General features: G+C 36.3%; 1 pseudogene; it reads left to right on the top strand.

Annotated features, from left to right (window-relative positions):
* Positions 1–10,032: 10,032 nt before the first annotated feature.
* LOC101578378 lies at positions 10,033–10,662 on the top strand (annotated as a pseudogene).
* Positions 10,663–12,502: the final 1,840 nt, after the last annotated feature.

The following is a 12,502-nucleotide window of genomic DNA, read 5'->3' as shown; positions in this document are numbered from 1 at the left end:
TTTTGTATCTGTGTATTCAAAGTGGTTAGGATAGTTATATATAGTTGCATTCTCTTAATGAATAGAATGATTTGTTCTAATGGTGTTTGTAAATAAGATCACAAGTCAGCATCTTGTACAGAAATTAACCACTAAGAAGCATATATGCAGTGTATTATTTGTTGAAACTGTACTTCTGATTTGATTTGAAACTGTCCCATTGCTATCTGTTTATCAATAAAACTTTGAAAAAAAATGAACAAGTCCAGGAGACATCAACATAGAGCAAATTGGAAGTCACATACCTAAAATTTCTGAAATGATAGCAACTACAGTAAGAAACAACTCCAGGAGGCTATAAAGGAAATCAGATCAGAAATAATCTCTCAGGAAGAAAATGACTAAAATGAAACAATTGCTGACCATATCTAAAAAATATACAGATAAAAATATGGGGGACTATAGAAAAATGATAGAAACCTTGAGGTAAACAATGTAGGCAATACTTAAAATGCATGAAACATCAAAGAGATATCCAGGAAATTAAAAATTCCATTGTTAGGTGACAAAACCTCTTGAACCAAACTGAAGATAGATTTTAAGACCTTGAAGACATTATTACAGCTAACTACTAGGAAAGGAAAGGTCTCTTAAAAATATCAAGGAACCTGAAACTAAAAATTCAAGAGCTGCACGATGATGCAATGAAGAACAATATAAGATGGATAGGCATTAACGAAAAAGCAGTAGTCAACACAGATGATGTAAAAAGACTATTTGCAGAAGTAGCAGCAGAAAATTTTGCAAGCATGAGAAAAGAATCTGACATACAAAAAAGAGAGGCATATAGAACTCCAATTAATTAGCCTTAGTCAAAATAAATCAACACTGAGATACATAATAATTAAGATCCCTGAAATTCAGCAAAAGAATAGAACATTAAAAGCTATTGTAAAGAAAAAACAGATCACTTTTAATGGAAAGCACATCAAAATTACAGATTTCTCAACACAAACCATCAAGTCAAGAAGAGACTGGAGTAATGTATTTCAGGTACTGAAAGAAAACAATGTCCAACCCAGATTGATGTATGCTGCAAAACTATCAAATTTAATGGAGAGATAAGATACTTCCATGACAATGAACAACTGAAGAAATTGTTGACCACCAAACCAACCTTACAAAGAGTAATGAAAACTGTTCTAGAAAGAGGCAAAAATGACCACAATTTTAAGAACAATAACAGAAAACAACCATTAAGCAGAGCAAGCAATTAAGCAGAGGGGAAAAGAAGGGAACATGCAGTAGGAAAATAAAGATAAGTCAGTACATATCAGTTATAATCATCAATGTAAATGACCTCAATTCACCAGTCCAAACAAATGGACTAACAGAGTGGATGAGGAAACAAAATGCAATAATATACTGTACACAAGAATCACATTTTACTCAAAAGTAAATTCATAGACTGAAAATCAAAGGGTAGAAAACAATATTCCATGTGACAGGAGCCCAGAAAAAAAGACAAGTAGCTATTCACTTCACAGAAAATGTGAACTTCAAACCAAGTATGATGAAAAGAGATAAAAACAATAAGGTCAAGCAAGCACTTATTATATTGAGCTATCTCCCTGGCCCAATAGTAAATTATTTAGAACTATAATGTGGAAAACTTGCCTTTCAGGTCTTAGGATGCCATGTCTGCTATTTATTTTTATTTTTGCTGTGTCCCCAGTTTTTATGCCTTTACATATAGAATGAGTAGATCAAAAGGCAAATCAATCTGGGTATTAATCCTAAATGAGGAACTTGCAAAATTATTTCAGAATAATTTATTATGACTTTGTCCTAAGACATGTTCAAAAAATGGTGCCAGCTTTTCAGCTCTGCAAGATAAAAATAAAATTAGACTTTGAATGTAGAAAGTCAGAAACAGAAAAGTGGAAATTTAGCAAGAAAATACAAGACTGTGGGAACTTAGAAGCAGATAAATATGCAGTTGAATTTTTAACCGTTCTTGTTGGATGGTAGGAGGAGGAAGAGATTGATGAAGGTTATGTGAAGAAGCAATGAAAGAATCTGTTGCTACATTTTGCAGTGTAGCTTTTAGAAAGCAAGGCAAGCCCATTTCTTTATTGAACTACATTAATCGCTGGTGGGAAGGAATGGAAATAAAGTGAGGGAAGGTTATACATTTCATAGTGTATGTGCCATATAGCATATCTGATGTGTATCTCATAATCTTGTAAGAACAGCAATTATGAGCAGTATTTGGAAGATACTGAAAATAGGGAATTTTTTCCTTAGCTTTCTAGCTCTATGAGTTTCCCTAGAATTTTAATTAACATACAAATATCTAGCCATAATTTTCAAACAATTTTGTTAACAGTACCAGTCTATATGTTAAGCTCAATGTAACACAGCCTATTTCTTTAAAAAACATGCCTGTTTATTCCTACTACTTGTAAAACAAGTGATATTAATGTTATCAATCTATATGTTAAGCTTAATGTATCAAGCTTATTTCTTTTTAAATATGTCTGATTATTCCTAGTTCTTGTGTTCTATAGAATACAGATACGATCAATAATCATGGTGTTATAGTTTGTGTCTAGTTGTCCCCCCCTACCAAGCCTCAGGTAGTCCTAGGGCGGGCTTCTATAGTTTGTGATTAATTCATGATCCAGTACTGGGATTATGGGGGTGAATGCTGTATCCACCCTGAAGCAGGTAGCCTGCATACAATATAATGAAGAGAGAGATGCTTGCTAGCCCAAGTCTGTGGCCCCTTTTGTTCTTTGCAGTGTCTTCCACTGCTATGAATGGTTGTCCTCTGCCAAGTGCCACTGCCTTGGAGCCAGTTGAGTATGGATTGAAACCTCTACTAATTGTGAGTTAAATAAACTTTTCTTCCTTAATTTTAGGTGTTGGGTATTTTGTCTCAGCCATGAGAGAAAAGTAACCAAGACACGTGGAAAAATAATTTTATATGTCACTGACTTCACAGAATAATGGAAAAGTTACCTAGTTGTTGTAATTGCTTCCAAGACAGTTTTTCCACCTCCTTACCTTTCCTGATATTTTTATTTTGCCTATGTTTCTAGAATTTATATAAAAAGTCTAATTATTTCTGTGAAAAATTTCATCTGGAGTCTTCTGGTGTATTTTATATAGTTTCTAACTAACTACTTGCATAGTATTCATGGATTTTATATTAAAATTTTATTTTATTTTATTTTGTATTTTAGTATGGAACCTACAGGGTCTCATGTATATTGAACCCATAGTGATCTGCCCGTGTTCAGCCGCCCAAAAGCTGGGATTACAGGTGTGTACCACCACAACCAGTCTCAATGGCCATCTCAGCATGTTCCGGGGGTGGGGCTGGCACAGCACTCCAGGGATCAAACCAGCCACTGAATCTACCCAAGCAGGTGCTTTGATCCACTGAGCTATTTGGCTGACCCCTAAAATTTTATTCTTTAATATACTATGTTTTCTTTTGTCATTTTAAACAGAAAATTGTTTTAAAAAGCAATTGTCATTAAGAAAATGCAATTGTATATCTATCCTAACCATTTTGAACACACAGATACAAAATGGACATTCATCTGTATCCCCCTTCTTTTTTTGTTAAGTTCTGTTATTTGAATATTATAGGTATGTAAACTCAGGAAAATATTCTAAAAGAGTCCAATAGTCCATAATAGTATTGGGTCTTCCGCTTCACTGGCAATGTCAGAAATTGTTGACCTGAGTCCCCTACAGCTCAACATAACAACATAGCTCTTAATGAATAGAGGGATTTGTTCTTATAGTATTTGTAAATAGGATATCATGTCCGCATCTCATACAGCAATTAACCACTAGGAAGAATGCATGCAATGTGTTAATTATTGAAACTGTCCTACCAATTTGGTTTGAAACTATCTCATTGCTATTTGTTTCTCAATAAAATTATGGAAAAAATAAAAAATAAATGTTTTGCTAAAAAAATTTTAAAAAAGAAATTATCTGTACATGCTCAAACATTCTAAAAGAACAACTGATGCATAAAACAGATGGCTTTTTCCCTTCATCAAAAGTTGCATAGTTTCTCTTCTTTTGTATAGATTCTTGTTTTAAATTCTGAAATGTAGAACAGGCTCATGTAATGGAAAACTACATCTAAGTAAGGGGAAATTACTCTGAAAATATAGATGAATATATCTGGGTGTGATTGATTGTAATTTTAGTTAAAGTTCAAAGGCATTTTAAAAAATGCTCTGCATAAAGTGTTTTCTAATATGCTTACTTGAAGTATTATTCAACGGTATTCAGTATAAGAAGAAAAATATAAATCAAATTATATCCAAGTATATGACACTGCCGGAACAACAAATGCAATTTTAGAAAAGTGACAATTGAGAAATTGTTGTCACACAGTTCCAGAAAATATCAGGGAGCAGGCAGGTTATGGACAGACTGTTTCAGTGAAATTTTACTTTCAGATATTTCCAGTCACATTTCTAAGTATACTTTTACTTTCTGTTGATTTTTCTATGTTCAATATTTTAAATCATTCAAATGAGGTTTTGATGCTATAATAATACATTTAAAATAGATATTATTTCAGTAATACCTAAAAGTGAAAATAATTTGAATTCCTTCCTTCTATTTATATATGCAGTGATGCCAAGATTGTTGAGAACAAGACCTGTTTAGGGTGGCCCTCCTCAAGCCTTGCTTATTCTTGAATTTATATAATAGCTTATGATTACCGAAAAGCTGCCATAATCTATGTGGCTCTCATTTTAGTGGAAAACTGCTAGAATGTTGATTTATTTAGGATAGTTTTATTTCAACAATCTGCTATCAAACAAGTCATCAGTATATATTTCAAAGTGACACCAAAGCCATATTAAAAGGTCATTACTCAAAATAATCACCTTGGAATATTCTATGTTCATGTCATTTTCACTCAAGTTATTTTTGGATGTGTGTATGTGTGTGTGCACATAATTATCTTGCATAGATGCTGTGGCAAAACACTTATTTTGAGGATAGTCTTTTGTTTTTGTTTTATAAAAATTCTGATTATAAAAGAAATTGGAATTATCCTAGTATTGGCAATTATTCGTCTCATGCTGTGGGTATTTTCACTTTATATTATGCTTTTTTAAAAAAAATTTTAGAACTATGATTTTTAACAAACCTGTATTTTAGTCATGTGTGATAGTGCACATGTACAATCCCAATGACTCCGGTGACTGAGGACATCAAGTTCAAGGCCATCCTGGAGAACATAATGAAACTCCTGTTAACATTAAAAGTAAAAATATCATCTAGAATGATTTGTTCTAATTGTGTTTGGAGATAAAATATCGGGTCCGCATCTTGTACAGCAATTAACCACTAAGAAGAATGTATGCAGTGTGTTAATTATTGAAACTGTCCTAGCGATTTGATTTGAAACTGTCTCATTGCTATTTGTTTATCAATAAAATTATGGCAAAAAAACCCTAATGGCACTAAAAACAGAAAAAAAATCATCTAAAGCAATGAATTTGAAACATTATATTTTGTATACATCTGATATATAATCAGTTTACATTTTTTTTGATACACATTTTGGTTTTATGACCTTTGATGACTTCTGCATATTTCTTAAGACAGAATTCTAAAGTGAAACTATTTATCAAAAGCCTGTGAAAAAATATGAAACTGCACGTATTGTTTTTGAGTTTTAATTAGGACTGTTCATTTTGAATCAAGTAAGCTGTCTGGATTGTACCAGATAGGGACAAGGATTGAAGAATGCAATTTCTTTCTCCTTCCACTTAAAGATTAGGTGATGTTATCATGGTTAATTATTCAGTTATCTATTAAATGAGTCATTGCTTGTGTTCCTTTGGAATAATCTTATTTTTCTCATACTTGATATATATGACTGACCTTACTTGGTCTTAGGTTATGCCTAATATACCTTTGTGACATTTTCAGTCTGAAGATGATGCTTGAAACTCTATATATTGACAAGATGATCTAGGCAGAGAGATTACAATGAGAAGAAAGGCCTAAAGACAGAACTCTTGAGAATACCAACATTTAAAGGTCAGACAACTGAAAAAGATTTGTTTATGGAGACCAAGGAGTATCCAACTTTGTAAGAGACAACTAGAGAGTAGAGGCTCATGGATTGCAGAAAAAGAGAATGTTCCAATTGTATTGGAGGAATCAGAGGTGTCAAATGCATCAGAGAGATTCAGCTAGATAATAATGGAAAAGTATTATGTATCCATACATTTGTTCTAATACTTCTCTGAGACTAGAATCAGTAAGGACGTATTCAAAATAGATAGAAGGAGACTGAATGAGGCATAAGGAAGAAAATAGAGTTCCCACGAGTGAGGCAAATGTTTCTCAAAGCTTGACATTGAAAGGAAGAAAAGGGAGATGTATGTACCTGGGAGGCATCTTAACTGTGAAATACTTCAGTCCACTTGAACAGCAAACAGAGTAAAGACAGTGAACAGTTGAGAACATAGGAAGAGGCAATAAAGTTGAATGGAAATCTTTGAAGAAGCTAGGAAATAGAGGCAGACTTACCTCAGGAACAAGGAAAGACAGCTTTTCTCACTGGAGAGGAGGAAAGATGTCAACTTGCCCACATGTTTGAACTAAGGAAGGAGATAATTTGAAGAAATCTCTAAGTGTGAACTCTTTTCTCCCCCACAAAGTAGAAGATGACACTGTGGCCAAAGAGTAAGAAAGGAGGAAAAAGGGCTGGAGAGAGAGCTCAGTAGAATAAGCGCCTGCCTGGCAAGTGCAGGGTTCTGAGTTCAATCCCTCATATAAGAAAGGAGGGAAAGGAAGAAAAACTTGCAGTGAGTGGGAAACGTGGGATAGAAACTTCCTGGGATAACAAAATGGTTGGGTCAAGCTGAGAAACAGTTTGTCTTAGAAATTATGAAATTGCCCTGACATTAGTCTATGAAAAATGGGTTTGCTGTGTTTTGAGAGCTAGATTCATTTTTGTCTTGGTTAGCAATATGTCTTCCAATCTGGCACATAATAGGCAGTCAGTATTTTTGACTGATTAACTGTTTTGTAATGCTTTCTGCTGGCACTCAACAGCATGTTACAGGAAACGAGATAGCAGAGTTGACACAGGCCAGAGAAGTTCTTCCTGTACATGTCAGTGTTTTATACTTCAGTGTGTGAAAATGTATTATTAAAGGTGGGTGTAGCAATTGTTATGCTTTTATTATTTTTATGTAAGAAGAGAAAAGAACCGTCTGTTCCAACAAGACATTAGACAATGACAATATATATCAGAAATATGGCAGGAATTATTAAAGAGAATTAATAGAGAGAGAAAAAGCCCTAAGTTTGAATATGAAATCATGGCTTGAGGTCATTTATTTTAGGGATCAATCTCATGAAAATATATACTTAAGTTTTTTTAAATGTATTTGTTACAGGGTCTCACTACACAGCTCAGACTCATAGTGATCCTCCTGTTTTCAGCCTCCCCAGGTGTGGGAAACAGGCATGCACCACCATGTCCAGTCTCTGTGGTTGGCTTAGTGTACCTGAGGGCAGGGCTGGCATAGCATGTGGTGCTGAGAATCAAACCTTGGTCCCTGTGCTTGTCTGAGCAGGTGCTTAGTCTGCTGCGCTATCTCACCAACCCTATATATCCAAGTTTTCATATTAAACATAGGAAAATTCTTGAATGTTATGAAAAGTAGTTTTTAAAATCAAAGTAGGGGGTCACAGAGGAGGTGGCCAGAGAACCTGAAACTTACAGAGTAGCTTTCTTCTCTCAACTAAGTCTTTGCCTGTAGATTTTATATCCTGGCCAAAGCTGCTGACTAACTGTGAGCCTTCTCTTATTTTGTTTCTTCTCAGAATGGGGCAACAGAGGTAGCAACTGGAAGACCAACCTACTTGATCATAGAAGAGGGCCATGCCTGGGGAGAGATAATAAATCTAGAGAGTGTCTACAGCTCTAAAAAAAATCAAGAGATGAGACCAGGAGAACTAGTCCCTCCCAAAAGCCCACACTTACTGTAAACTTCAAGAACAGAAAAGTAGCTAACTCCCTCTACATTGCAGGCTAGAGTTGGAAGACAAAATCCAGAACAGTGTTCACTATATTCAAGAGAGTATAATTAGAAGTAATTTTTGGAAAGGATTACTAGTTTATAATGGAGCCACAGAGTAACTATAAAATAACTTCAGGATCTCTAATATTGCCCTACCACAGTGAGTGCATGAGATACAGACACCACAGACAGTGGTGGAGAGGGTGCAGGCTATACAGATCCCTTAAACTTAAGCTCAGATGAGGAAGGACACAGGGCTCTACTTGATATGGTGAGAAACTAGGCCCAGCTCATGAGGCTTTCAGAGGTGGCTGGGCTGGAAAGTGTTGACATTAAGTTCAGCAATCTGTTTGAACCCTTACCCTGTTGCCTACATCCAGCACAGAAATTAATGGTCTGATTGCTTTATCCATCTGTCAATGTGAGCAGGGACATATCTTGGCTTGGAAGCTTGCCATGTCTTGGAGTGCATGAACAGAGGGGCCTCTCAGAGCAAGGTGGAGCACCTCATAGATGCACAGGCCATAATGTGGTGACAAGAATTCTGACTTGCTGGATTCCAGGCCTGCAGATGTTGGGAAGATACCACTCATTTTATATTTCCTGGATTTCTTTTCATGGACTATAATTATTTGCTAAACTATTTTTTTTTTTTTGAGACAGGGTCTTACTATGTAGTTTTGGTTTCTTTCAACTCACTGTGTATGCTAGGCTGGCCTCAAACTCACAGTGATCCTCCTGCCTTAGCCTTCTTAGTGCTGGTATTGCAGGCATGAGCGACTACACCTGGCATCATTTATGTTTTGCACAATTATGTTTAGCTCAGCTAATTTTTTCTTGGCGTCTTTTTAAGCTCACTGATCATTTTGTTTCTTAAGTCCAAAATCTGTTTGGTAATATCATCTTTCAACTCACCAAGTACATTATGGATCTGGCTTTTCTATTGTCTTGTTTTCTCTTTTATCACTTTAATTAATCCAGCTGTTTGGCTTTGGATTGCTTCCCCATTGGTGTCCCATAGATCAGCTTTGCAGAAGCTGAATTTTTGCAGGCGTTTTGCTGCCTTGTTTTCTCATGGAATCTGTATTGGTTTTTAAGCTGAGGGTTATAACTAGAAAAACTTTTTTTTTTTGGGGGGGGAAATGCTGGAAATCTCTTTAGCTAATGTGTGTTTTCCAGTGATATGCTCTGGGAATAGCTAACTATAAGGCTTTGCTTTTGTCTGAGATCTGACCACTATAATTAATTTGGGGAGGGAAGTACAGTGAAATGGGCTTAGTGTACAGTTGTCCAGAAATGAACTTCAATAAGTTTGTTGAACTCTCCATAATAAAGACAAAACAGGTGTTTTCAAACAGTAAAATCCATTTAATAGACAGCAACTATGCCACCACCTGCAATAGCAAAAAATCAGCAGCAATAAAGTCAAAGACAAATTGGGTGTTGACATTCCACAAGAATCAATGAGAGGGGCTGGGAGGATGGCTCAGTGGAATAAGCGCTTCCCTGGCAAGTGCAAGGGCCTGAGTTCAATTCTCAGTTCCACTAAAAAAAAAAAAAAAAAAGGCCAGCTTTGGTTACATAGCAAGACCCAGTCTCAAAAAACAAAAACTATTAAAAAAAAAAGAAAAAAAAAAGAATCAATGATTGCTATATGATTTTACTGTTATGAACAATAGAAAAGAGATCTGCACTAATATTATAGATATGATGACAATCCAAATATTGATATACCATAAATACTTATTACAACTATATAATGAATAACAATAGAAAAGTATTCAACATTAATCACATAGAGTCAAGTAAATATCTATAGATTAATGTTAATAAAAGTGCAGGAGTCAAAAAGGAAAGAGTGAGAAAATAATATTTGCAAACTAAAAGATGAGGGAGAAGAGAGAAAAGCGAGGTAAAGGTTTGAATGAAAAAGTAGCTCTCTGATCGTCCCACTGCTGTCAAGATGGCGCCAAAAGATGAAACTAAGAGGCCAACCTGGAAGTTTAATTTGGACCTTATCCATTCAGTAGAAGATGGAAGTTTTGATTCTGGAAATTTTGAACAGCTTTTGAGGGAGAAGGTTAAAATCAATGGAAAAACTGGAAACCTTGGGAATGTTGTTCACATTGAACGGTTCGAGAATAAGATCATAGTTGTTTCTGAGAAACAGTTCTCCAAAAGGGTTTTTTTTTGTTTTGTATTTTAGGGAAGGATCTACAAGCTATTCAGGGTCTCACTACATGGATCAGACTCATAGTGATCCTTCTGTTTTTCAGCCTCCCAAACGCTGGGATTACAGGCACACGCCATTATGCCCAGTCTCAGTTGCCGTTTCAGCGTGCCCCAGGAGCAGGGCTGGCATGGTAGGCCTGGGGATAGAACCCCTCACCCCTGCGCCTGCTTGCAGGTGCTATAATCCACTGAGCTATTTGGCCGGCCCTCCAAAAGGTATTTGAAATATTTTACCAAGAAGTATCTTTAAAAGAATAATCTTCATGATTGACTTCATGTGGTTGCATCTGACAAAGAGATTTACGAACTCTGATACTCCCAGATTAGTCAAGATAAAGATGGATCAGAGTCTGAGGACTAGGTGATTGCCACTTATAGGTCTTTGCTTTTTCCTAAAACAAATGAAGTATATGTAAGAAAGAAACATCCAGAAATGAGCTTTTAGTTTGCTGGTGAATAAAAAAACATTGCATTCTTAAAAAAGAAAAAAAGAAAAAGAAAATTGATAGAATTAGATAAAAGAAAATAAAAATAAAGTGAAAAAAAGGAAAAAAGATAACCTCATAACCTCTCTAAAAGCAAAAGCAAAAGAAAAATGAGTGTAAAAATTATACATGTGTTTAAATGAATGGTTTCTTCCCAGAGACTGGAGTATTGGAATCCAGATGTGGGGAGAGTTTAGTGAGTCACTAAGCCCTATTTTGTTTCTATATTTATGATTTATGTATGAATGCTGCAGCCTGCTGGACACAGTTAATCAATTGTGGCCACCCCAGGACTGTAATCACTCCATTCCCAATTTCTGTGTCCCTCTATGTACCCTTGTCACAGTTCATGACCATAGTGTGGTGCAAAAGGATTAAAGATTACTCAGTGATTACTTAAAATCAATGTCCAATCCATATCCAAGAGCATCCAGCGGGACTGTCATTAACAAGCCCCTCAGTGTGAGAAACTCTCCAACAACAGCAGACTCTGTGGGAAGGATTAAAAAAAAAAAGGATAAAAAAACCAAAGCAAGACATCTGGGCAGGGGCTCATGCAAAAGACATCGAGAAGACCAGGCAATGATAAGAAAGGTCTGTTAAAAAACAGACCTCGACACTAATTTAAATGATAAAGGAATATGACAAGGCAAAGATTGGAACATTCACTCCTTAAGGCAATGCATTTTGTTATTACTGTGCCTTGTGGCCCAGAAGGCTTTAGTCTAACTATGCGCTCCAGAAGGTTTTAGGCTTGTGGCTCCAAAAATTCCTTGCCTCTGCAAATCCATCTCATACATACCTCCTGCCAATGTCCTCACATGCCCCTAGTCATGGCTTTCTTGACTTATTTTTATGATCTGTGTGTTTGTGAGATGATCCCTTCCACCAAACCCCTCTGTCCACGCATTCCAGGATGTGGCAACTATCTGAGCTGGTGTATATTCCTAATCACTTTGGCACAGTGGAAAAGCAAGCATACCACTGAGCTTCATGGTGGCTGTCGTCAGCATGGCAGTGTGTGGGATGCCAAAGCAGTCTGCTAGACTCAAAGCTAGCTCTTTCTGACCTATCTTTCTCAAAAATTACACAGGATGGGCCTGCCTTCCCACCGTGCATGACGTGACCTTTGTGTCTTTCCTTGCCTGAGCTTAAGCTTCTAAGGGAGCCTGTGTTTATCTGGCTCTCTTTCTTGGTGCCTGCATTTCATGGCTCTCTCCCAGCTAGTTATTATTGTAGGAGGACCCCAGAGATCTGAAGCATAGCTGTTTCATGATACATGATTCTGAGAGAGGCTGATTGCTAAATGTCTTTCCCAAATGGCTTCCGAGTAATCCTTTTCAAATGTGGTGGTTGCTACAATGGATTTCTTCTCCAACTGTAGCCTGTCATCTGTGTGGATTCTGTTTCAGAGTAAAAATATACTGTTTTTACATCTTAAAATAATACTGGGCTTAACTTGGAGTGAGGGCTTCCACCCCATTCTGTTGTTTCTCCCTAGGGCCACAGACCCGCTATAGGCCAATCTTGTATTTGCAGAGAAGGGGCCCCCATTCCTCAGACCAGGGTTGTGTTGGAGTTCTAGAGTGCTTCATTCTTTTCTCTGCATTGTTTCTGGATTCTCCAGTTTTGCTATAGTTTTTAGTTTTCCTGTTGACTCTTTCTTGATTCCTAAAGATCTATTGTTTTCCTTTCCTCTAAATTGCTTTCTTGGAG

Source organism: Octodon degus, unplaced genomic scaffold, assembly GCF_000260255.1.
Source record: "Octodon degus isolate 3935 unplaced genomic scaffold, OctDeg1.0 scaffold00361, whole genome shotgun sequence".
NCBI classification, from domain to species: Eukaryota; Metazoa; Chordata; class Mammalia; order Rodentia; family Octodontidae; genus Octodon; species Octodon degus.
This window is presented reverse-complemented; position numbering and strand designations above follow the sequence as displayed.